The sequence below is a fragment of the Lissotriton helveticus genome, chromosome 5_1 (genome assembly GCF_964261635.1).
Source record: "Lissotriton helveticus chromosome 5_1, aLisHel1.1, whole genome shotgun sequence".
Taxonomy (NCBI): Eukaryota; Metazoa; Chordata; class Amphibia; order Caudata; family Salamandridae; genus Lissotriton; species Lissotriton helveticus.
The window spans coordinates 791899505-791926575 of NC_136065.1; the positions used below are offsets into that span (position 1 = coordinate 791899505).

General features: G+C 43.6%; 1 protein-coding gene across 10 annotated transcripts in view; it reads left to right on the forward strand.

The window, feature by feature from the left end:
* Positions 1–27071, forward strand: part of LOC144754917 (protransforming growth factor alpha-like) — a 1071904-nt gene that overhangs the window by 51477 nt on the left and 993356 nt on the right. For 6 of the 10 annotated variants that reach the window (XM_078643262.1, XM_078643259.1, XM_078643267.1 and 3 more), the window contains exon 2: positions 9382–9474. The exons of the other annotated variants lie outside the window; for them this stretch is intronic. The gene's annotated coding sequence lies outside the window, so the exon portion shown is untranslated. The remainder of the gene's footprint in view (positions 1–9381; positions 9475–27071) is intronic. 10 annotated transcript variants of the gene reach the window in all.

A 27071-nucleotide genomic window follows, 5' to 3' on the forward strand; every position in this document is an offset into this window, starting at 1 on the left:
CTATGTACCATTGGGTGAACCACATCATTCCCGAGATCGTGGCACAGGACGGTTCGCTGTGCCGCTCCCCAGTGAATATGGCCCGGGCCTTTGCCATCTATTATCGTCAGCTCTACAAGGCCAGACCTCCCACCCTCTCTCTCGGACATGCTGGTGGATGGAGATGCCAGCCTCCCATGTATAGACCCCACCACTCAAGCTGACCTTGATCGCCCCATCACCCACGAGGAGATCGGGGAGGCAGTCAGCCTTATTTCCTCCGGCAAGACACCGGGTCCGGACGGTCTCCCCCAGGAATACTATGTACACTATCGGGACACACTTGTACCCCACCTTGTAGGACTGTAGGACTGTATCGGGCGGAGGTGGAGAAGGGCTTCTTCCCTCGTGAGACGGACATGGCCACCAATGTGGTTCTGCCTAAATCCCAGCTGCCCTCGTTCCGTTGTGCCAACTACCGCCCTATCTCACTCATTAACACCGAGATCAAAGTGTTTGCCACAATAGTCGCCCAGCGACTTAAACCCCACTTGTCCACGCTGGTTCATCCCGACCAGTCGTAGACTGCAATCCGCTCTGGCCCACCGTCACCTCCTAACTCAGTACATGGCGATTTTCTTTGTAGACTTAGAGAAGGCCTTCGACTGGGTGGATTGGAAGTTTCTCGGAGACGTTTTGGAGAGGATGGGTCTCGATCCCTGGTTCCGAGCCATGGTTAAGGTTCTATACGCCTCCCAAGAGCTCGTGTCCTTGTAAATGGGGTCCAATCGGAACCCTTCCCGATTCGTAGGGGAACGAGACAGGGCTGTCCACTCTCCCCTCTGCTCTTCGCTCTGGTGATGGAGCCCTTGGCGTCCCTGATGCGGTCGTGTGAGCATGTGTGGGGATGTGAATGGCCCAACACCGCACCAGACAAAATTGCCCTATATGCGGACGACTTCTTCGTCTACTTAGCAGACCCTGCCAAGTCAGGTCCGCATTCTCTTCACATCTTGCATTCCTTCGAACGGGCCTCCGGCTAAACCTGATAAATCGGTTCTGGTCCCCCTCCATTTGTATAGAGAATGGTTTGACTGGCAATCTGAAATACCTCTTCGCCGTCAATCCTTTAAATATTTGGGGATCTGGATGACCATGCTCCCCGAGCTAAGCTGGGCCCTCAATGTTACTTAACTGGTGAAACGTGCCAAGGCAGACCTCCAGAAGTGGCAGTCGCTGCCCCTGAACCCCATGGGGAGGTTGGCCTTTTTTAAAATGATGGTCCTCCCCCTCTTCCTTTATGTCCTTCAAAACACCCCTGTGTGTTTTCCTAAAACTTGGTTCCGCGAATTAGAGTGTATAACCAATACGTTTCTGTGGGGAAAAGGTAGGTCCCGACTGGCGCTGAATACCTGTAGGATCCCTTCGTTCGACGGTGGCCTAGGAATGACACACCTCTACTTATATTGCCTCGCTACGCCACTTCACTCCATACATGACTGGCTCAACGGGGGTTGGTCGGCCCGGCTTTTAAGCTCGAGCTGGGAGAGCTGAGTTTCACCAAGATTCAATTTATGCTGTACGGAGACCCTATTTCCACTCGCCTTCCAGAGGTGACGCGTTCGGTGTTGCTGGCCTGGCGGGCTGCACTGCGGCACACCAAGTGGACACACACGCTGACTCCGTGCACTCCGTTGTGGGATGGGACCTGGCTCAAAGAAGTGAACGAACTGCAGGGCTTCAGGGCTTGGGACCTCATAGGAATTTGACAGCTGGGAGAAGTGTGGGTAGGGGACCATATGTGTTCCTTGGGAGACCTCCAAAACAGATTCTCACTGCACCAATCACAATTCTATAGCTACCTCCAACTGCGACATGCCCTCCGCTCACACCTTAGAACAGGTACACGGCTTCGCGACCACAGCCCATCCGAAGCTCAGATAATGTTTGGGGACCTGGGGAAGGGTGGCATTTCACGTATTTATCGTGCACTGATTAATAATACTCCCACTTCCTTAGATCGACTGCGGGCTCAGTGGGAGGACTGGGTTGGCCCCCTGGAGGAAGAGGACTGGCGCGATGCCCTTATGGTTCCTAGAACAGTCACTGCATCCGCTAGGCTGTGCCTGGTCCAGCTCTACTATTTACACGCTGCATATCTCAGCCTGGCGCGCCTCCATCGGGCGGGGTTTAGTCCGAACTCAGCCTGTACTAGATGCGGTCACAACCCGGCTGACTTCCTTCATATGGTGTGGGCCTGTCCCAGCCTAGCACGCTTCTGGAGGGAAATAGAGGAAGAGCTTACTGAAATCTTGGGGTTGGAGGTCACCCATGACCCGAAGCACACAATCCTGGGCATTACTGACGGTTTAGATGGGTCTCGGAACGAGAAGGTGTTTCTAATTACAGCAATGGTGGTCGCCAAGAGAGACATCGCGGCCTCATGTAAATGCCCTGAGCCCCGAGTGACAGACGATGGCGGACTGGGGTGGACTGGTGCACCATGCAGGAGGAAGTTATGTATGAAGCTCATGGGGGCGGGGGGAGGGGGGGCAAGAAATATCACAGATTGTGGGGGAAATAGTTGGGGGAGGTGGGGTGATCATAGAGGGGACTGTCCAATTGTCAAATTACTGTGTTTTAATAGTAGCTGTCGGATGGGTTGCGCAGATTCTTATATGTAATCCAAGATTTTCATGGGTATGTGCTGCAAGGCTGGTGTTTTTCTTTTGTAAAATCAATAAAAATGTGTTTATCCCCCCAAAATAATCTGGCCTACATATGAAAAGGTTAAGACTATTGATAACAACCCCTCCCACATGATGTTGTCTGTTCTTCAATTTAGAGCTCCCGCATGTCATGACAAAGGTTTTTTTCAAATTAACCTGAAGGTCTTTTCCAGACATGAACGGGGCAAAATGATCTATTATACGTTGCAGTCCTTGATAACAGGACTGCATCGTCTGCGTATAGAAGGACAGGGTTGGGCTTGCACCTGCTTTTGGTGCATCTACAGGTAGGTTTTGTAGGAAAGAGTCTACGTTGTTAACATATAAAGAAAATAAAAGGGGTGCACGGATTTCCGGATTCCACGTGTTACTCTGAAATCCGCGGTGCATTCCCCCGTTGTACAAAACCGGACTCTAGAGGTTAGGGAGATATAAATCTGGGCCAGGTATGAGATTATATCGATAGGGGCACCTTGCGCCTTCAATGTTTCCCATAGTTTGGCATGGTTGACAAGATCGAAGGCGCTGGTTAAATCAACAAAGCAGAAGTTCAAAACCCCTTCCTTGGATAGGGTGTACTTCCCTATTAGTAAATCCAGGTTGACGCACTGTTCGACCGTCCCAATGCCCTTCCTTAATCCGTACTGGGCATTCGAAAGAATGTTATTGTCATTGGCCCAGTTTTCTAATCTTTCCAGCATTATCCTCCCCATCAATTTGAAGGTGGAATCGAGAAGGGCTATGACTTCCCTCTGTCTCCTTTTTTAAATATGGACACGATTACGCTTTCTACCCGGGATGCTGGCAGCACTCCCCCTAATACGGCATTAAAAACATTTAATAAAACTGGGATCCAGAAATCCGTGTTTTGTTTGAAAATATCAATAGGGACCCCGTCTGGGCCTGCAGCTTTACCATTTACGCCTTTTTGTAGAGCGGATATTATTTCATTTGACGTTATGGGGGGTGATGTTACTGGCTCCACTAAGATGTAGTAAACATTGCTACTATTTGTTCTTTTACCAGAACCAGAGTTAAAAATACTCTCGAAGTACGATATCCATTCTCCTGGAGGAACCACAGTGTCTATTTTTACTGCGGTGTCTTCCCTAAAAAATGGATGGTCGATAGTTTTCCAAAACAAGACTGAGTCTTGTGTATCTGCAGCCTATAGTAATGTATTCCAGGCCTCCTCTCGAATCTCTTGTTTCTTATCTTTCAGGGCCTTTTTATAACGTTTCCTTAATGTTATTATACTCGCACTGTCTCTTGGTCTTAACTTCAACACCTTTTTTAGGTTCTTATTTAACCTGGAGCAAGCCTTATTGAACCACCTAGGGTTAGGGTCACAACCATTTTTTTTCCTCTTAGTGGTCAGGTTGTTTGCAATTTATCCTCCAAATGCCTCTATAACAACCAGATTTGATGAAGAACTATCATAACAGATTGCTATTTCTCGCTGTTTACGTGCCGTGAGGTTATTCATAAAAAGAGTAGGATCAACACATGTCTACATATTGTGGTATCATTATTACCCTGATCCCAAATGTTCAGGTCCATGGTCTTGCCTCTATCTTTGCTTGTCAGAATACTCTTCAGGGTCAGGATTAAGGGCAGGTGGTCGCTTAAAAGACTCTCATAGATCAAGAGTTTTTCCACCAGATCTATTTGCCGAAACTATAAAGTGATCAATGTTAGACGATGACCTTACTCCCATAAATGTTTGTAAGTTATTTACTGTGTCAGGGAGGATAGGGTCCACGACAGTTAAGTTATATTTGTAAACAACATTGTTAATTGCCTCCCCATGAGGCTTGTGGGGAAATGAGGGATTCGGTCACCGAAACAGTCACAAAATCCACACCGTGCTTCTGCTTCAATATTACATGTCTCACAATTAAAATCTCCTCCCCAAATTTAGGGGCGTTGTTAGGGTGATTAATGCCGCTAAACCACCCTTAGATCTCTCCATTCTTGATGCAGTTGTGTTTGTACAAACAGTTTTAAAACCATCTTAAACAAAGGGCTCAGTATGCCATGTTTCCTGTATTAAGATCAAGGTATAACCCTCCAACGATTTTAACCATTCTACATCGTCAATTTTATTTTTAATTCCTGCAATGTTCCATGTCATAATACAGAGGGAATCCTCCTTTTGTTTTGATAGTGGACCTGTATCTAACTGAGTACGATAACCAATTTCCAACGGATCACAGATGGGTGGGTAGTCCTTAACATGCACCTTCGCCTGTAACTCGCCTTTGTCTTCCTTCAAGGTGTGTTCGTTTAGTTCAGCCTGCGTCTGGTTACACACGTGAGTAGGAACCCAACCCTAGGACTGGGCCGTATATCCCTTCCCATCTGATAGATTAAGGTCAACGTCCGTCTCCTTAGCTGGTACCATAAGTTCAAGTTTCTCAGTTGTCTAGACTGCTATCCCCCCCCCACAGTCAATCAATTTCACTGCATATACGTAAAGGCGCATATCTATTGAACAAAGGGACCGGCAAATGCTGGTTGTATGTGGGCGTTGGGTTTGCTGTACTGTGTCTAGGTCTATAAAAGAAACCTAATTGGGTCGCTGTTATAAATTCCTTATACTTTAGACCAGAATCAGATGTGTTATTGGCAAGGTCTTCCAACAGGTTCCCTACGAGATTTCTATTTTGAAAATTCACCACGAGGCAATCACCGTTATATATTTTTCTAGAACTGCCCACCCAGTTCACCCTTCTCAGCATTATGACATTTTGATGTAATACATTTATACCAAAGTTAGTCTTCCCCGATTATCCAGTTTACCAGTCGGTTTTTTAGTGTCTCATAGGATTCGTTCTGGTCTGATGGTAATATGGGGACATTGTTCAAGACTATAACATAAGGGGTAGCTTGTGGGTGAAGATGTAAATGTAATGGCTCCTCTGCATTAGCCCATCGTTGCCAGGCCTTAGTTGTTTTATCCTCCAGGTTAGTTTTTGCAGCCCTCAAAGATGGTGCTGTTACATCTTTGTTAGTACTTAAATCCCGGATGGGCTGGTCAATTTGGCAACACCTAATAGGTACATCAGGGATATTTTTTTTTTTAGAGAGTTTTATATAGCACGAACTTGAACCGAATCAGGTATCAGAGCGCTTTACATAGCACGAGTTGCATTACATGAGGAGACTTTTTTTTTTTTTTTTAGGCACAGGGAGATTAAGTGATTTGCCCAGAATCACAGGATGTTCAACTGTCATTGCCGAGACTCGAACCCAGTTCCCCAGATTCGAGATTTCGTTGTTGTCGCGGATCCTTATACGTATTGGTGTGTCTGCTCCTTCTTTTAGACCAGCCTTCGGATTATGCATTGTGTTGTATTTATTCATAATGTGGGGGGGGCAATTATTCGCTGATCAAGTCTCTTAAAGAGATCACATCCTTTTGAACTGACTTGACTTCGACCATTAAACGTCGTCCAATAGTGTCTAGTTTTCTATGTAGCTTTCTGAATAGAGTTTCATATTCTTGGGGTCTCTGGGCGTTAGTTGTAGTGTCGTATTCAGCTTTTGACGCACCCATTTGCCCCCTCCCTTTTTTTGTTTTGGTTTGGCTTTGCCCTTGGCTAACTGTTTCCCTATGGTGGAGTTTTCCCTTATAGAATGTTGTTTATCTTTTTTAGCTGGGGAGATGGCAGATCGGAGTTGTTCGATAGGACTGTAATTTCCAATGGAGTTGTAAAGATACAGGAATTGGCCAAGTGGCATTTTGGGTTCTTTTTAGGTCTCGCCTGAGCCAGCGCATGCGCTGCTCTGCGAGACATTTACTAAGTGGATTTTCAAAGTGCTACCACAAGCTTTTGCTGGCCTCAAGCTTGCGGTTACTCGCGTGCACTCGCGCAACCGCCATCTGTCTTTTTGTTATGGCTCATTAAGCCTTACAGCGTGCAAATCACTTTCATTTTAATGCTCCTCCACCCCCTTGCTCCCTGCTCTCACTGCCCCCTTCCTTCTCCCCCTCTCTCTCACTACCCCCTCCCTTCTCCCCCTCTCTCCCTCCCTCTGGGAGGTGCCGTTTCCCACAGCTCTGATCTAATTCAAACAAAACTCAATCTCCGTGTGACCAACCCCGCTCCAGCACTCTCCCACCCGCCGACAGCCTGCTCTCTCAGGCTGTGTACGTGTTACACATTTACATTGTCAATCTGGCAGGCGTCCCTCAAACAACCCTTGTGTCTAGGTTTACAATGTCAACCGGCCAGGATGGGTAGACTGTCTGCAGCAATAACACGCTCATGACCCGGGTCCCTGTTGTTCAAGCCCTCCGTCCCCGCCGGCACTTTTACTTCAACAGCCAGTGTCCTGTGCCCTCGGAGCGCCAACACCAGTAATCAGTCATTTGTTTAGAAACCATTTCCCTGCATGACTTTTACAATAGTTCCATGCATTGCGGCACCTTTAAGCACGGAGTAATACAGCAGATAGCTCCCTCTCTCCAAAATATAGTGACCGATTCAGCACACAAATGCCTTACTCTGCTTAAACATTTTAAGTACGGGCCTCAAGGATTTTCCTGACAGTCCATACGTTCTCTGTCCATGTTCTAACAGAGTCACCTCAAATAAATGTTGTAGTCTTGCTGTCCCCATCCAAGAACTCTGCCGTTTAGTCAAAACATAGCCAATAGGTCTTGCCTTTGGGACCTTATAAGTGTTTAGTTATGCAGCACAATATCCTTGGTGCAACAACATCAACTGTTGTATGGCTAAACACTAATAAGGTCCCAAAGGCGAGACCTATTGGCTATGCAAATGCTTGTTATTAAATGGAATAGTTTATGGTGGTTCTACCTTGGTCACCTCGTCCGCCTTTTATCTCTCTTTATTAATGTGAGCAGAGGAATCTGGCGTCTCTTCAGGTACAGGGACCTTCAAGGCGGCGTCCAGTGCAATTTTAGTTGCTGCCAGTTGTTCCTCTACATGCACGATCTCACTATTAATCAGTCACATTGAATTTATCAGGTACTTAAGGGGAACATGCATCATTGGTTTTTGCATTCGCAAACGGTGCGAAACGCAAAATTTGGCCGTTTGCGAATGCAAAAAACATTTTTGGGATGCATCTTTTTTTTCCCATTTTTCGCAATTTAAGAAATCGCAATTTTAAGAATTCGGAAATTTTGCGATTTCTTAAATGCTATGCATGATTTTTTTTAAATTGCGAATTCGCAATTAGGAAGCGGAAAATTACCATGAAGTAAACCTTTATGGTAATTTGCGAAAAGTTTTAAAAATGCACAAAAGTGCATTTTTGAAACTTATATTTTACACACACACATGCCCTTGGGACATGTGTGTGGGTAAAATGTACTTACGTGACATTTCAGGGGTGCAGGGGGGGGTCCTTTGGACCCCCCCTGCACCCTCATAATTGCATTCTCATTTTGCGATTCCTTAATTGCGAATTCGCAAAATGAGAATGCCTTCCCAATGATTCCTGAATCAATGTAATGCGATTCCTTAATTGCGATTCGCAATTAAGGAATCGCAAATAAAGAAAATTAAGGAATCGCAAAAACTTTTGTAATTTCTTGATGCATAGGATTTTGCAATTCCTAAATTGCGATTCCTTAATTTTCGCAATTTAGGAATCTCAAATTCCTACATTGATGCATGTGGCACTTAGTGATAGGTGCACTCTTAGTGGGCCTTTTCTTCTCACTGGATGGCAGTTTTCTTTTCCCCCATAATGGCACTATGTAATCCAGTTAAAATGGTAAAGCAAGCAAAATGATGACTCGGCTTACCCGTATTTCACCTTTGGTTTGCGTCTCACACTTTTTCAGTTCCAAGGGGGGTGGTCCAGCCCAGCCGCGATTTCAGTCGCACTGCAGGAGCCCTCCACCGGTTTTATAGCGGCCCCTCAGGCGCGGGAAGCGAAGTCACGGGTGACCCTGGGTGCTGCTGTACAACGTAATCCTGCCAAAGTCTAGCCGTTCACCTCACGGCTTCGGGTCTGTTTTTCGCAGGCAAATTCATCTGTTATTCACCCAACACCACTCTCTGTTTTCTTTGCTCCCAATTTTGAAGGTGGGTCCCAGACAGTGGAGTCCTTCCTCTGCACCCCTGCAGAGGGCACCGCCTCAGGATCTGTGCCTCATCTTTCAGGGCCACTGCTCCCAAATCCACGCCAGCAGTGATTTATAGTGCAAGGGGGTGCGGGGAGGGGATACCGCGACCGCAACCAGCAGTTTATTCTACTACTTACTCCCTCCACGCTACCAGTCCTCTGTGCACCCCAGGTTGATTGAGCCACAGCATATGCATTATTATATATAAATGCACATAAATTAGAAATTGATTAATATAACATATGTACTAAATAGAACAGAGAAAGGAGTAGAAACTAAAACGAATATTATTAAATATTATATTACTATAAAGTTGAACATTCTAATAAAACTGTATAACCTAGTGCATAATATAACAATGCATGGTAAATAGATAGCATACTATTATGCAAAACCTGAATACAGTTTCCATTTATATTGTATAGGTAGGTACTGTCTAATCGAATTAACTCTTATAATAGAAATATAAAAAATGCGATGATAAGACTATTTCAGATTGAACATCATGAATGTTTACTAAAGAACTAAATTCATCATATTACAATTGTCATTTTTCTTCTGAGGCAGGCTTAAGAGGGGAACGAGATTCATCTCTATGTTGATCTGCTGAAAAAAACAGAAGCAGCGTGCAACGCTGAAGATTTATCATCTTGGGCACGAGTAGGTCTTTCTAAATCTCTTCTTCTTTGGCAAGGGTTACTAACATTACGCCTTCTATTATCAAATGGTTGTGTAGAACTCAAACGCGCATGGTTATGATCAGTTGAAGTGTCTTGTGTATCCATAGCTTGTGCTTTTATCTGATCTAGGAATTGCTGCAGATCTGCTGGATAATAAAAGTCTGTAGAGTCCCCACTTTTCGTAATTCAAAATGGAGCTGGTTCGAGTAGACCATATTTAATGTCCAATTGCCGCAACTGAGGTCTAATAGCGAGGAATGCTTAATGTCTTTCGTTAGTTTCTTTAGAAAAATCTTTAGCCATTTGGATGATGTGACCTTTATATGAAAATGATCCTTGCGATCGCACTGTAGTTAGTAGAAATCGAGTTTGCTCATGTCGTAAAAAAAAAAACGATAAAAGGTCTTGGTCGAGCTGTGTTATCTTTCCTTGGAGTACCTATGCGGTGGGCTCTTTGTATTTCTAGTGGAAGATCAAAGGTAATGCCAGTTAGTTTAAGAAGAACGTCACAGAGAAATAATCTAGCATTTTGATTTTCAATATTTTCAGGAAAACCAAAAAAACAAATATTATCTCTCCTACTACGGTCCTCCAAATCAACTATCTTGCTGCGAAGGACAATCAGCTCTTGGTCTTTATTTTGCATTGCGTCAAGACGATTTTCCACGTTAGTCAGCCTCAAATCTAGGACATCAGTTTTTGCATGAAAACCTGCCAAATCTACACTAATGGCTTTGGTTTCAGCTGTTAGTGATCATGTGATTGACAAACGTTATATTGATAATGTTAATATTGACGTTGCCGTTAAAGAAATAACTGTTGCGGCAATATATTATTATGTATCATACAGTGTGCAAGTCTTTGTACTCGATAAAGTTATATTGAGACACTCTAAGATGGCGCCTGAAACTGATAAAAAGACAGTCCGTTTTTGATTTTGATGAATGACTAACCATGTGATCTGCTTTACCCTGGTTTTAAAATGGCCGCTTTTCGGCACACACAACGTAAACATACGACTAAGGTATCGCCGAAACGCGTCATTTTATACTTGTCCCGGTAATTTGGATTAAAGTAATTTGTGGCAACTGAAGTTCCTGTGGAGTACTTTCCTGATACCTAAAAGGAGAAAGGAGTGAGCGTATATATATATATATATATATATATATATATATATATATATATATATATATATATATATATATATATATATATATATATATATATATATATATATAGGTATTTGTAGTATGGCAACCAAACCAATTAGACCCTCCAGTGGGTTGCCTTCAATTCCGCTTGCTTTTACAATATTTTCACAGCTCTCCAGTGGGCCTCAGGAACTGCTGCGCCATTAGAAGTCGGGACAATCACAACTCCTGGCCTCATGATTCATTCTGCATGAAGGTGCGATCTTCCGCGGCCAGAACACAAAGTGAAAAACATTTCCAAAAGTTGTTCTGCAAATCGAAGACGCACTCATAGCAAGACCGATTCACATAAATCAATTTATTCAGAGGGACCGGCAAAATGGTGTTCCAAATTCATTACACCAACGCGTTTCGAAGCTCCCAGCTTCTTCTTCATGGGTGAATGCAAACATGCAGGCAGTACTACAAACTTCTTTTCAAGTCCCATACACCAATCAGAGCCCTTTAGTGGGTTTTACAGGTGAGTACCTTTAGTAGTGCATGTTGGTATTTGTAGTATGGCAACCAAACCAATTAGACCCTCCAGTGGGTTGCCTGTAATTCCGCTTGCTTTTACGATATTTTTACAGCCCTCCAGTGGGCCTCAGGAAACCATTGTCTGGTACAATTAAAGGAATTGCAGGGCCATTAGAAGTCGGGACAATCACAACTCCTGGCCTCATGATTCATTCTACATGAAGGTGCGATCTTCCGCGGCCAGAACGCGTAGCAAAAAACATTTCCAAAAGTTGTTCTGCAAATCGAAGATGCACTCACAGCTAGACCGATTCACATAAATCAATTTATTCAGAGGGACCAGCAAAATGGTGTTCCCTATTCATTACAACAACGTGTTTCCAAGCTCCTAGCTTCTTCTTCATGGGTGAATGCAAACATGCAGGCAGTACTACAAACTTCTTTTCAAGTCCCATACACCAATCAGCCAATTAGACCCTCCAGTGGGTTGCCTGCAATTCCGCTTGCTTTTACGATATTTTCACAGCCCTCCAGTGGGCCTCAGGAACCATTGTCCGGTACAATTAAAGGAATTGCTGCGTCATTAGAAGTCGGGACAATCACAACTCCTGGCCTCATGATTCATTCTGCATGAAGGTGCGATCTTCCGCAGCCAGAACACACAGCGAAAAACATTTCCAAAAGTTGTTCTGCAAATCGAAGAAGCACTCACAGCCAGATCGATTCACATAAATCAATTTATTCAGAGGGACCAGCAAAATGGTGTTCCCAATTCATTACAACAACGTGTTTCCAAGCTCCTAGCTTCTTCTTCATGGGTGAATGTAAACATGCAGGCAGTACTACAAACTTCTTTTCAAGTCCCATACACCAATCAGCCAATTAGACCCTCCAGTGGGTTGCCTGCAATTCCGCTTGCTTTTGCGATATTTTCACAGCCCTCTAGTGGGCCTCAGGAAACCATTGTCCGGTACAATTAAAGGAATTGCTGCGCTATTAGAAGTCGGGACAATCACAACTCCTGGCCTCATGATTCATTCTGTATGAAGGTGCGAACTTCCGCGGCCAGAAAACACAGAGAAAAACATTTCACCTACCTGTTTGAGGTTCTTCAATAGAGGCAACCTTTTGTGATTGTGATTTGAGCGGCTGGCCCAGCCGCGGAAGAAGCCCGCCACTCAAGCAGCGTACCTGTTGAGACGCCATTTGGTGTCACCAGTTTGACGGGATGTAGTCCGTCATGTAGGCAAAAGTGTGTAGCCTGTTTGAAGCAAGACTTTTCATCACCACACTGTGATTTTATTGGCGTAGATATATATGAAAAATATTTAAACTTTACAGAAACACGCATTCACTGGATGATGTCATCAGTGATGTCATTTGAGATGTCATCAGTGATGTCACTGACCATGTCATGAGTGATGCAATATGTGACGTCATCAGCAGTGCATTGCGGGCGCGCGAGTTATAGTTAGCTCAACTAACTATAACTGGCGAATTTCTCTGGTTTTATATGAGTCAAATGTCCAACTAACTGTAACGTCCCTGAAACCTATGGTTTTTCAGTGAATTTCTAAGGTTTTATAAATGCTAATTCCTAACTACAACGTCTTTAAAACCTATGTTTTTTTCAGTGAATTTCAAAGGTTTTTTAAATGTTAGTTTCATATTTTAATATTTATAAAACCAATATTTTTTCTAATTGTTTTTAAATATTTAGCAACTCTATTATTCTTTTTTTAACTTTAGAAATTATGTAATGTTTTATATCTTCCCCAAAAAATATGTGTATCATTTTTTTTTCTTTTTAGACAACTACAGTCCTGTACCGGTAGTCTATCAAGCTCGATCAGCACGTGAATCGTATCCAACACATTTAAATGATGTACATTTCGTATCCGGAGGGTTTGCGTCCCGCGCATCAACATATACATATGAGGTCGCGCCAGCTACTACTTTGATATGCACTTGTACGCACCAGCAAGCCGCACGTTACGTCATGTACGTATAGGGTCGCGCCCGCTGCGCGTTGCGTATGCCACGAGTGCACGCTGCCACACCCTATGTTACGTCATAGACGTACGGTGTCACGCCACGTACGCCATTCCCTCATTTTTTTCGTCTCATAACTATATGTAAATAACTTTAAAGTGTATATGAGAACAAGCATTAATCAAAAATATTATAAACATTTATATATTTCTAACTGTGATAAACTTATATTATAGTAAATATATTTTCTCAAAATCACGTTGGGTGCGGTCTCCTTACGCACTGGGTGCGCGATTGCCATGTGACCATAAAAAAAGCATTTTTCATTAGTTCATAACATTTCCCATTGTAACAGTTGGAAAACGCCACCCATTTTAGTCAATCTCTGTACTGAATTTGATGAGACACACCTCTTCTGCTTAGAGAGCTTTTTTCTAAACGTTTTGCTACGTACACATATCTTACACTACACACAACATACAACCATGATCTTCATCAATATTCATGGTCTGTAAAGTAGCCTTCCACCTGTGATAGCCATACACCTAAAAGTTACATAACCGAAGTTTTCTCCACTACCAGAGGAAACATGGTTGCATACGCTGTCCACAGCAAAATATAATGTGCTACGCCCCAGGGGCAGTATCATGCATAGATAATGAACACAATGACACAGATAGATAGTGAAGTAGGTACAGGCACGTGCGCTCAACACCTTCTTATTACCAGGGCCACATATCCAATGACGTCTGTGCTGGATGCGTGTGGGGTGAGTGTAAAGCAGCCCTCAGGGAATAGTTGCTGCTACCATTAACTACAACAGTAATCATTGGATCACACGCAGTGATTCAATATTAAAAGAATCCATAATTTGTGCTGCACTAAGGTAGGGACAGTAGATGTGAAATAATACAGAAAAAATTCTATCGTAAAAGAACCACAACTTGTGGTACACTGAGACACAATCAATAGATCTAAAATAATACACAAAAAGATTATATTATAGATGCCTCATCAGTTTTAGTGCACTCAGATAGCCACATCAAAAGCATTCAGCATGTGCACAGCCAGCGATGATGCGTGCTGCAGGATGGCCGTACTAGGAGCAATATCTGTTGCCATCAACACTTCATCATCTGCAATATCGACTCAATCTGATTTGTGAACACTGCTGTCTGCAGTGTAGGCCACAGAGAGCGGTCAGCAAGGACCCACAGCTTCGTAAGGTGACTTGAGCTGCCCAGATTGTCATAAGCGAAACAACAAAAAAGCGAGTGCGGAGCCTGCAATGATACGTATCCATGGTGCAGACAGTACGCACTGGAGCAATGCCTTTTGAACACTTCTGTCTGCAGTGTAGGCCAGACAGAGCGGTCAGCAAAGGCCCACAGCCACGTGGCATTGACTTGAGCTCCACAGTTTGCAATACATGAAGCAACAAAAAAGCGTGTGCGGAGCCTGCAATGATGCATATGAGTGGTGCAGACTGAGCGCACTGGAGCAATGGCTTTTCCTACAGGAGTGCGTCCTCTACAATACCGACTCAATGTCAAATGTGAACACTGGAGTCTGCAGTATAGCCAGAGAGAGCGTTCAGCAAGGGCCCACAGCCACGTGGCATTGACCTGAGCTGCCCAGTTTGTCATACGCAAAGCAAATTAAAGCGTGTGCGGATCCTGCAATGATGAGTATGCGTGGTGCAGACAGAGCGCATTGGAGCAATGTCTTTTCCTACAGAACTGCATCATCTACAATACCGACTCGACCTCAAATGTGGACACTGCTGTCTGCATTGTTGGCCAGAGACACCGTACATCAAGGGCCCACTGACACGTGTCGACTTGAGCTCCACAGTTTTCAATGCGTGAAGCCACAAAGACCGTGTGTGGAGCCTGCAATGATGCGTATAAGTGGTGCAGACAGAGCACAATACAGCAATGTATTTTCTTACAGGAATGCGTCATCTACAATAGCGACTCGATCTGAATTGTGAATACTACTGTCAGTATTGTTAATTAAAGGCAGTACTCACACACACAACCATGAATACTTTTTCTCACTGCCTTTTCACAAAATAAATGACAGAAAACTCTGCAATAAATATATCAAAACAATTTGAATTGCGATTTCATCTGTCCACAGTCTACACTATTCACTGTTACTTTTGACTTGCAAGATGAATATGGTCACTTCACTAAACCGATAACTCATCTAAACAAAGTTCTTCAAGCAAGTGTACTAAAACAATATTGTGTATATTTCAATAGACGTTGTAGTTACTTGACTACTGGATTCTGTAATTAAACAATCACCACTCGATCTAAATTGTGAACCCTGCTAACCGCAGTGTAAGCCAGAGGCACTGGTCATTAACGACTCACAGCCACATGCCGTTGGATTCAAAAGCATGGAGTTGATTGCACATGATCGGAGGGGGTACACGGAAATCAACACAGACTTTAACTTATGACATCCTTAATAATAGAATCAAGACCCCGTTTCACTGTTTGGGCCTGCTGTACCGCCATGTACTCCACCAACTGGTGTCAACCAAGCACAATAATCATGTGCAACAGTTAGCTACGCAAGCACAGAGTCTGATGCACCTCAACGAAGGCAGTTCTGTGAAAACCAAGCAACAGGTAATACAGTACATCTTCCATTGTGGGATCAAGACACCGTTCCACTCTTGGGACCTAGAGTTGGTTGTACCTGGTCGAAGGGAGTACCTTCATCTCCATTCTCAGATACAGTTCTAGCAATGCCCACTATGTTTTCAAAACACCGTTCCACTGTTGGTACCTGTTGGACTAATGTGTTAGTAGTACACAGAGTACTCCACACTCCTGGGCCTCAGGCTGGGCGCTGTGTGCCTGTCTCGCGGTAGCCAGCGTTAATCTCAGGAACCTCCTGAGCTCGCAGACCTCGGCCCAGGAGCTTCCGCCGGCACATGGTGGGCCCTCTTTCACATACGGTGGTGTTGAAAAGTGAACTGTGGAGCATATGTGCGTCGCAGCGGCTATGACGGTTTCTGGATACCAGCACGCTGAGAGCATCATTCACGCAGCCACCTTCGCTCACGGTGTCAGCCTCTTGGCGATGTAAGCCTTATCAGACATGTTCGCCGAACCGGAAGAGAACCACACCCAGCGAAACGTGCCTTTTATTCATACCCCTACGCTAGCCTTGCATACACCAAGCTAGACCAATACCCTAAACATTTGGGGGGGAGGCACGTACGTGCTACGTTTCTGTAATCTTCCCTACTGACTGTACTATCATGGTTGCGTCTACTGTCCACTTCTCTCAATAGACCATCAGTGTATGTTGACATATACATGTGTGTGCTCTGCATACTCAAGTCTGTCCGGCACATCCCCTCAACACTTTGCATTGTATACTTTTATAATCGAGAATCACTTGCCACCTTCGCACATACTTTGCTCCCTTCTATCCCTGCATTCTGCATTGCATGGCAGAGGTGCCATGCCATGTTTGCCTTGTGTACATGGCTAGCCACGGTTCCCACAGTACGTACCGTCTTTGTGTCTGCTTGGTGTACATGTTGTTTGTCATGTTGTATGTGATTATATAAGGTAGTTTGTTTATTCACGAGCAATGGTTTCTCCCATTTACATATCGCTGTCTTAAAGAGCATACAGAAGTTTTTCAGACAGGTGAAAAGTGCGACCACTATGGCAGTCATTCATTACTAGTATAATCATGGGGATGGGGGAGGTAGAGTGAAAATCCTTTCAGTCTCCGTAGTTAACTTTTATAATCAGAAGGGGGAAAGGATCACTTGTCCTGCTTAAACCTTGGGTTCACAAGTCGAGGAACTGGTATCTCCCAACAAATATGACCCTCATACACGTGTATTTAGGTGATATCTCTTCAGCGGTATATACTGGGTACCCGCTTTTCTACACGTGCGTGCGTAATCATTGAGTCATTTTTTGTATTGTGCACCCTCCACCAGGAGGTTTTGCCTTAGGTTTAAGGCAGTAGTGATCGTGGAAAGTGGGGGGTCAAGTGATGGTGTCGTTATTAAAAGTCCGGACAGCCAGACAGAGGCAATTTAATAAGTCTGGATTCGGACTGTAAATAAAAAATTAGGTGCACTTGCTGAATTGGTTAGGGATTCAAGTGCGTTTGGTATATAGGGTTTTTAAAAAGAGGTCAACATGTTTCAGCCTTTGGTAGTCAGAGGATCTTAGGCTTTCGTCAGGACCAATGGGGGTGAATAAATAGTGAAAAAATCGTTGTGAGAAGAAAAGAAGGTTATTGACCTGATTCTTCGTGGGTTAAGGTCTCATTGTACCTGAAAGATAAAACATACACACAAACAGCAACAAACAGGGAGACGGGGTAGGGAAAACACATAATTATGTACAATAGTACCTTTTGTTTTTAAGGAACTAGAAAATGGCAATACTTTCATCATACTCATTTCAGGCGTCAACTCTTCCTTTGTCATACTTCGGTGGGCAGAAAAGACTAATACTGTATTTTGGTGCCCATAGTTTTAACATTGTACTTTCTCAGTGCGTGTTCTATAGTGAGAACTGGTGTAAAATGTGGCCGCTTGTGGTTGCATACACACTGCAGACATACCATGCTTACTTTCACAAATCATTCGAGTGTGTGATTATTACGTGCTAAAATAAATTCTTCACATGCTTTTTTTGACCAAAAGTTGTCCGTGGGTCTTTGTTCGTAAGTGCGTGATGCGTGACTCGAGTGGTACCCAGTGCGCTATGTGCGCTTTGCTTCTAATGCGTACCTTATTTTATTAGAAGAATTGCTTCCTCGGGGATTTAAGGCTGATCGAGAGAGGCCTTACTAAAGGGGTATTAAAGGAAAGATGTTACAGGGCGCGGTCTTGTACTTGCGGTTTGTTCCTGTGCTCGGCGCGCTCGGATGTCAGCATTACCTTAGTGCCTTCTTACTCGGTCTTGGCCGCATGTGCTGGCTCTGCCTGTCATCACCCGGAACTACTCGTCAGTCTAGTTCTGGGTGGATTTTTACCTAGTAATGGTGGAGATGGAAGAAATACTTCCCGCTCGCTCTTTTGTAACCCTTAATACTTTCCAGTTAGCTTCAAAGTTAGAAAAGTATTGAAGATAAATTAGAATGGAGGATTATTTTATAGCAAACATGATTTATAATTGTTGTTGTGCAAAGAATTTTTAATTGCACCAATTATGGATGATTCAGAAGACATACTTCCCAGTCGGTCTATAATGGTAATAAATACTGTTATTAATTATATCGAAAGTGAATGCTTTGTCATAGGGGGGTACCTAGTAATTAATACAATTTTCTGTAATAAAGTTGCAGAGGTATATTTCCAGCTGGGTGCAGCCTTTTCTTTGCCGAGTTGGTGGCCTAAGGTACAGGTATTAGGGAAATGTAATTTTCATATTTTAGTATGTTGAGGTTGGCATGGATAATGCCAAACCTTATATGAGGGCGCAAAGGTTCTGTTGTTGCTCACATAAAACACTTTCAAAAGTCACTGGTATGCAATGTGAGCAGGGTTATCAGGCCACTTATGTTCTGCACTTGAGCTAAGGTATTACAGACGGGCTTAAAGTATTGATTATCTGTTGAGGGACAGCCAAGGAACAGAATCGTTAAGGCCCTGGGTGTCCGTTTTGAGCCTGTGGACCCAACGTTGTTCCTTTTCGAACAGTATGTTGGCTGCGTTTCTGTCTACTGTATCCAGGCTTTCTAGGATTACCCAGTGTAGGTCATTGGCTGTATGTTGTTTCTCTTTGTAGTGCGATGACATCTTTGTCGTGCTTTTCTTACAGTTGACATTGCTCCTGTGTTCACAGAGTCTCTGTTTGGCTTTTCGGCATGTCATCCCAATATATCGCATGTCGCAAGGGCATGTGATCATATAAACAACGTGGCTAGTGTTACAGTTGGTGTGTTTTTTCAGTTTCCATGAAAAGTCTGGAAGTAACTGCATTTCTTTTGTAGGTTCTGTAGTTGCACAAACAACGCAGGTTCCGCAGGGGTAGTGTCCAGTGATTGGAGGGTTGTTCCAAAGGCCTGGTTGTTGTTTTTTCTTCTTCGGAGGTGGTCTTGTGTGGACCAGAAGATCTTTTATGTTGCTGCTCCTTTTATTTGCAAATCTTGGTTTCGACCAGGTCAGGGTGTTGGATGTTATAATCCTCCAGTTGCGGTTGATTATTTTTTTCACGTGATTTGTTATTGGGCTATAGGTTGTGACACATGTAGTTCTGTCATCGGTCTGTTTTGGGTGACTTTCCAGTAGAGATTCTCTGGGTTGATTTCTGGCTCGTTTAGCACAGGAGTTGATTATTCTTTTGGGGTAATCTCTAGCCGTTAGTTTTTCACAGAGATCAGTTGCTTGGGATTTGTAGTCTTTTATAGAGCTACAATTTCTCCTCAGTCGTAAGAACTGACTATACGGAAGGTTTTCTCTCAAAGGGCGGGGGTGAAAACTGTTAAAGGATAGCAGACTGTTTTTGGCAGTAGGCTTGAAGAATGTTCTTGTTTGTAAGGTGTTTCCTTCGGCAAAGATGGTAATGTCCAAGAAGTCAAGACTCTGCGCATTGGATGTATATGTAAAGTTCAGGCATTCATCCTGATTATTCAACCACCTATGGAAATCTGTTAGTGATTCATTGTCTCCTTTCCAGATTAAGAAGATATCGTCAATATATCTCTTCCAGAAGAGTATATGACGAAAGAAGGGGTTGTTCACATTGTGGATGTAGGTCTGTTCAAATGTGCTTACGTAGAGACCCGCCACGCTGGGAGCAAAGGTACTCCCCATAGATGTACCATGTTGCTGGAGATAGAGGGTATCTTTGTATTGGAAAAAGTTTTCCATGAGGGCCAGTCTGCAGCACTCCAATACAAAGTGTCTTGGAGTTCGATGGTGCCAATCGATGTTAAACAATATTGATTCGAGAGTCTCTAAAGTTTTCTGTTGTGGAAGGCTTGTATATAGGCTCTCGACGTCTAAACCTACTAACAGCATGCTGTTTTCTGAGTACTCGAAGTTCTGTAACTTATTGATCAAGTCTCGTGTATGTTTAAGGTAGGTAGGCGTGGTTTGGACCAGTGGTCTCAGGTACTGGTCCGCAAATTGAGACAGTGGCTCTAGAATAGAATTGATCCCCGAGACAATTGGTCTTCCTGGTGGGGGCATCTTATCTTTATGTGTCTTGGGTAGAGAGTAAAAATATGGCGTAACTGGTGCTTTCGTTACCAGATAGTCCGCCTCTTTTTTAGATAACCAGTTGTTACACTCTGCTTCCTCAATCATAAGGGTTATTGTCCTTTGTAAACGTGCTGTTGGGTCAGTTGTAATCACTTGGTAGAATTTTGTATCTGCTAATAGATTCATACATTGCTTGTCATATCCTTCTGCTGATAGTAGGACTACACCTCCGCCTTTGTCCGCAGGCTTGATGACAATGTCATGGTTATCTTTCAATTCTGTCAGAGCGATTTTTTCCGCTTTTGTTAGGTTCTGGAAAGGTCTCGGAGGATGTTGATTTAGTTCTTCAACTTCCTTCATGATGGCCTGTTCAAATGTACTAATCTCAATGGGTACTTGCGAGTTAAGTGGGCAAAAGGTGGACTTATTTCTTAAAGTGGTGTCTCCTTCTTGAGGTTGTTGTTCTCCTTTGAAAAACGCTTTCAGTTTCAGCGTGCGGCAAAAGTTTGCAAGTTCGCACTTAGTTTTGAAAATGTCTGTTTTTGGGGTTGGCACGTAGCCTAATCCTTTGTTCAGGACACTTGTCTGGTTCTCTGTCAATTCTAGTCCTGTTAGGTTGACTATTAGATTGTCGGACCTTGTCCTGTGTTGGCTTTGGTGACGCTTCTGGTTTGAACCTGTCGCGTCTGGGCGGACCATGTTATTCCTTTTTGCCTCGACCTCCGGTTGTTCTGGCCATTCCCGAAAAAGGACGGCCTTGCTGGTAATTTTGGGCACCTTGTGGGGGCATTTGATGGTTCATGGGTATCGGGAAGTATGGGTTTGGCCACCCTTGGAACTGGGGGTTGAATGGATGGAATGGTATTCCTTGTCCATTGTTTTGTAAAAAAGGGGGGCGCCAGTAGTTGCTACGGCCTCTTTGTTGTCCTCTTTTGTTCCTGAAGTTCCCACGACCTCGTGTTGTGGTATCATCTCCGCTCTGATCTGAGCTGTTGTCTGAAGACATACTGTTTGTATCTGAGTTATCGTTAAGTTTGTAGTCTTTGCTACTATAAGGATGAATGCGTTCCAAGGAGAACCTCTTCAATTCTTTTGCAAGTTTCTGCAATTTTGTCTGTGTTAGATATTCTTGACTGTCTTTCATTTCTTTGTTTATCTCGTCAAGACGAGTTTTGTAGATGGTTATGTTGATTGTGTTGTTCAGTTTTGTTTCCAAAATCTCAATCTTGATTGCGAGTTCGTCCGTGAGTCTTGTTGCAGTTTTTATTATCAGCACTAGGTAGTCTCTGGTGCACTTCCATGATATGGAAGACCAATCTTTTCTAAACGCTAGGTCTTTCAAAAAAATGCGTGGTGCATTCATCACCCAAAGGCCTTTGGGTGCAGCGTTGACTCGGAGATACTCGGTCATGATTATGCCATGTACTGCTGTTCGTACTTGTTCTTTCTTTACTTCACTTAACTCGTCCCATTCTGCTGTCGAAGACAGAGTCTGGTTGAGGTCACCTTCCATGAGTAGAGGCGGTCTTGCCAAAATTTCGTCGATTTCCTCAGTTGTGTAACTGAGTCCAAAGCTTCCTGCCATGATGACAACGTTCTGTTAGGCAGTATGATATCACAGGCTCTTATGGGTGCCTATGAGATTTTCTCCCACAGCTGGTCGCTGCTTGACATGTATAATCATGGGGATGGGGGAGGTAGAGTGAAAATCCTTTCAGTCTCCGTAGTTAACTTTTATAATCAGAAGGGGGAAAGGATCACTTGTCCTGCTTAAACCTTGGGTTCACAAGTCGAGGAACTGGTATCTCCCAACAAATATGACCCTCATACACGTGTATTTAGGTGATATCTCTTCAGCGGTATATACTGGGTACCCGCTTTTCTACACGTGCGTGCGTAATCATTGAGTCATTTTTTGTATTGTGCACCCTCCACCAGGAGGTTTTGCCTTAGGTTTAAGGCAGTAGTGATCGTGGAAAGTGGGGGGTCAAGTGGTGGTGTCGTTATTAAAAGTCCGGACAGCCAGACAGAGGCAATTTAATAAGTCTGGATTCGGACTGTAAATAAAAAATTAGGTGCACTCTTCCTCCCCCATCCCCATGATTATACATGTCAAGCAGCGAACAGCTGTGGGAGAAAATCTCATAGGCACCCATAAGAGCCTGTGATATCATACTGCCTAACAGAACGTTGTCATCATGGCAGGAAGCTTTGGACTCAGTTACACAACTGAGGAAATCGACGAAATTTTGGCAAGACCGCCTCTACTCATGGAAGGTGACCTCAACCAGACTCTGTCTTCGACAGCAGAATGGGACGAGTTAAGTGAAGTAAAGAAAGAACAAGTACGAACAGCAGTACATGGCATAATCATGACCGAGTATCTCCGAGTCAACGCTGCACCCAAAGGCCTTTGGGTGACGAATGCACCACGCATTTTTTTGAAAGACCTAGCGTTTAGAAAAGATTGGTCTTCCATATCATGGAAGTGCACCAGAGACTACCTAGTGCTGATAATAAAAACTGCAACAAGACTCACGGACGAACTCGCAATCAAGATTGAGATTTTGGAAACAAAACTGAACAACACAATCAACATAACCATCTACAAAACTCGTCTTGACGAGATAAACAAAGAAATGAAAGACAGTCAAGAATATCTAACACAGACAAAATTGCAGAAACTTGCAAAAGAATTGAAGAGGTTCTCCTTGGAACGCATTCATCCTTATAGTAGCAAAGACTACAAACTTAACGATAACTCAGATACAAACAGTATGTCTTCAGACAACAGCTCAGATCAGAGCGGAGATGATACCACAACACGAGGTCGTGGGAACTTCAGGAACAAAAGAGGACAACAAAGAGGCCGTAGCAACTACTGGCGCCCCCCTTTTTTACAAAACAATGGACAAGGAATACCATTCCATCCATTCAACCCCCAGTTCCAAGGGTGGCCAAACCCATACTTCCCGATACCCATGAACCATCAAATGCCCCCACAAGGTGCCCAAAATTACCAGCAAGGCCGTCCTTTTTTAGGGAATGGCCAGAACAACCGGAGGTCGAGGCAAAAAGGAATAACATGGTCCGACCAGACGCGACAGGTTCAAACCAGAAGCGTCACCAAAGCCAACACAGGACAAGGTCCGACAATCTAATAGTCAACCTAACAGGACTAGAATTGACAGAGAACCAGACAAGTGTCCTGAACAAAGGATTAGGCTACGTGCCAACCCCAAAAACAGACATTTTCAAAACTAAGTGCGAACTTGCAAACTTTTGCCGCACGCTGAAACTGAAAGCGTTTTTCAAAGGAGAACAACAACCTCAAGAAGGAGACACCACTTTAAGAAATAAGTCCACCTTTTGCCCACTTAACTCGCAAGTACCCATTGAGATTAGTACATTTGAACAGGCCATCATGAAGGAAGTTGAAGAACTAAATCAACATCCTCCGAGACCTTTCCAGAACCTAACAAAAGCGGAAAAAATCGCTCTGACAGAATTGAAAGATAACCATGACATTGTCATCAAGCCTGCGGACAAAGGCGGATGTGTAGTCCTACTATCAGCAGAAGGATATGACAAGCAATGTATGAATCTATTAGCAGATACAAAATTCTACAAAGTGATTACAACTGACCCAACAGCACGTTTACAAAGGACAATAACCCTTATGATTGAGGAAGCAGAGTGTAACAACTGGTTATCTAAAAAAGAGGCAGACTATCTGGTAACGAAAGCACCAGTTACGCCATATTTTTACTCTCTACCCAAGACACATAAAGATAAGATGCCCCCACCAGGAAGACCAATTGTCTCGGGGATCAATTCTATTCTAGAGCCACTGTCTCAATTTGCGGACCAGTACCTGAGACCAATGGTCCAAACCACGCCTACCTACCTTAAAGATACACGAGACTTGATCAATAAGTTACAGAACTTCGAGTACTCAGAAAACAGCATGCTGTTAGTAGGTTTAGACGTCGAGAGCCTCTATACAAGCCTTCCACAACAGAAAACTTTAGAGACTCTCGAATCAATATTGTTTAACATCGATTGGCACCATCGAACTCCAAGACACTTTGTATTGGAGTGCTGCAGACTGGCCCTCATGGAAAACTTTTTCCAATACAAAGATACCCTCTATCTCCAGCAACATGGTACATCTATGGGGAGTACCTTTGCTCCCAGCGTGGCGGGTCTCTACGTAAGCACATTTGAACAGACCTACATCCACAATGTGAACAACCCCTTCTTTCGTCATATACTCTTCTGGAAGAGATATATTGACGATATCTTCTTAATCTGGAAAGGAGACAATGAATCACTAACAGATTTCCATAGGTGGTTGAATAATCAGGATGAATGCCTGAACTTTACATATACATCCAATGCGCAGAGTCTTGACTTCTTGGACATTACCATCTTTGCCGAAGGAAACACCTTACAAACAAGAACATTCTTCAAGCCTACTGCCAAAAACAGTCTGCTATCCTTTAACAGTTTTCACCCCCGCCCTTTGAGAGAAAACCTTCCGTATAGTCAGTTCTTACGACTGAGGAGAAATTGTAGCTCTATAAAAGACTACAAATCCCAAGCAACTGATCTCTGTGAAAAACTAACGGCTAGAGATTACCCCAAAAGAATAATCAACTCCTGTGCTAAACGAGCCAGAAATCAACCCAGAGAATCTCTACTGGAAAGTCACCCAAAACAGACTGATGACAGAACTACATGTGTCACAACCTATAGCCCAATAACAAATCACGTGAAAAAAATAATCAACCGCAACTGGAGGATTATAACATCCAACACCCTGACCTGGTCGAAACCAAGATTTGCAAATAAAAGGAGCAGCAACATAAAAGATCTTCTGGTCCACACAAGACCACCTCCGAAGAAGAAAAAACAACAACCAGGCCTTTGGAACAACCCTCCAATCACTGGACACTATCCCTGCGGAACCTGCGTTGTTTATGCAACTACAGAACCTACAAAAGAACTGCAGTTACTTCCAGACTTTTCATGGAAACTGAAAAAACACACCAACTGTAACACTAGCCACGTTGTTTATATGATCACATGCCCTTGCGACATGCGATATATTGGGATGACATGCCGAAAAGCCAAACAGAGACTCTGTGAACACAGGGGCAATGTCAACTGTAAGAAAAGCACGACAAAGATGTCATCGCACTACAAAGAGAAACAACATACAGCCAATGACCTACACTGGGTAATCCTAGAAAGCCTGGATACAGTAGACAGAAACGCAGCCAACATACTGTTCGAAAAGGAACAACGTTGGGTCCACAGGCTCAAAACGGACACCCAGGGCCTTAACGATTCTGTTCCTTGGCTGTCCCTCAACAGATAATCAATACTTTAAGCCCGTCTGTAATACCTTATCTCAAGTGCAGAACATAAGTGGCCTGATAACCCTGCTCACATTGCATACCAGTGACTTTTGAAAGTGTTTTATGTGAGCAACAACAGAACCTTTGCGCCCTCATATAAGGTTTGGCATTATCCATGCCAACCTCAACATACTAAAATATGAAAATTACATTTCCCCAATACCTGTACCTTAGGCCACCAACTCGGCAAAGAAAAGGCTGCACCCAGCTGGAAATATACCTCTGCAACTTTATTACAGAAAATTGTATTAATTACTAGGTACCCCCCCTATGACAAAGCATTCACTTTCGATATAATTAATAACAGTATTTATTACCATTATAGACCGACTGGGAAGTATGTCTTCTGAATCATCCATAATTGGTGCAATTAAAAATTCTTTGCACAACAACAATTATAAATCATGTTTGCTATAAAATAATCCTCCATTCTAATTTATCTTCAATACTTTTCTAACTTTGAAGCTAACTGGAAAGTATTAAGGGTTACAAAAGAGCGAGCGGGAAGTATTTCTTCCATCTCCACCATTACTAGGTAAAAATCCACCCGGAACTAGACTGACGAGTAGTTCCGGGTGATGACAGGCAGAGCCAGCACATGCGGCCAAGACCGAGTAAGAAGGCACTAAGGTAATGCTGACATCCGAGCGCGCCGAGCACAGGAACAAACCGCAAGTACAAGACCGCGCCCTGTAACATCTTTCCTTTAATACCCCTTTAGTAAGGCCTCTCTCGATCAGCCTTAAATCCCCGAGGAAGCAATTCTTCTAATAAAATAAGGTACGCATTAGAAGCAAAGCGCACATAGCGCACTGGGTACCACTCGAGTCACGCATCACGCACTTACGAACAAAGACCCACGGACAACTTTTGGTCAAAAAAAGCATGTGAAGAATTTATTTTAGCACGTAATAATCACACACTCGAATGATTTGTGAAAGTAAGCATGGTATGTCTGCAGTGTGTATGCAACCACAAGCGGCCACATTTTACACCAGTTCTCACTATAGAACACGCACTGAGAAAGTACAATGTTAAAACTATGGGCACCAAAATACAGTATTAGTCTTTTCTGCCCACCAAAGTATGACAAAGGAAGAGTTGACGCCTGAAATGAGTATGATGAAAGTATTGCCATTTTCTAGTTCCTTAAAAACAAAAGGTACTATTGTACATAATTATGTGTTTTCCCTACCCCGTCTCCCTGTTTGTTGCTGTTTGTGTGTATGTTTTATCTTTCAGGTACAATGAGACCTTAACCCACGAAGAATCAGGTCAATAACCTTCTTTTCTT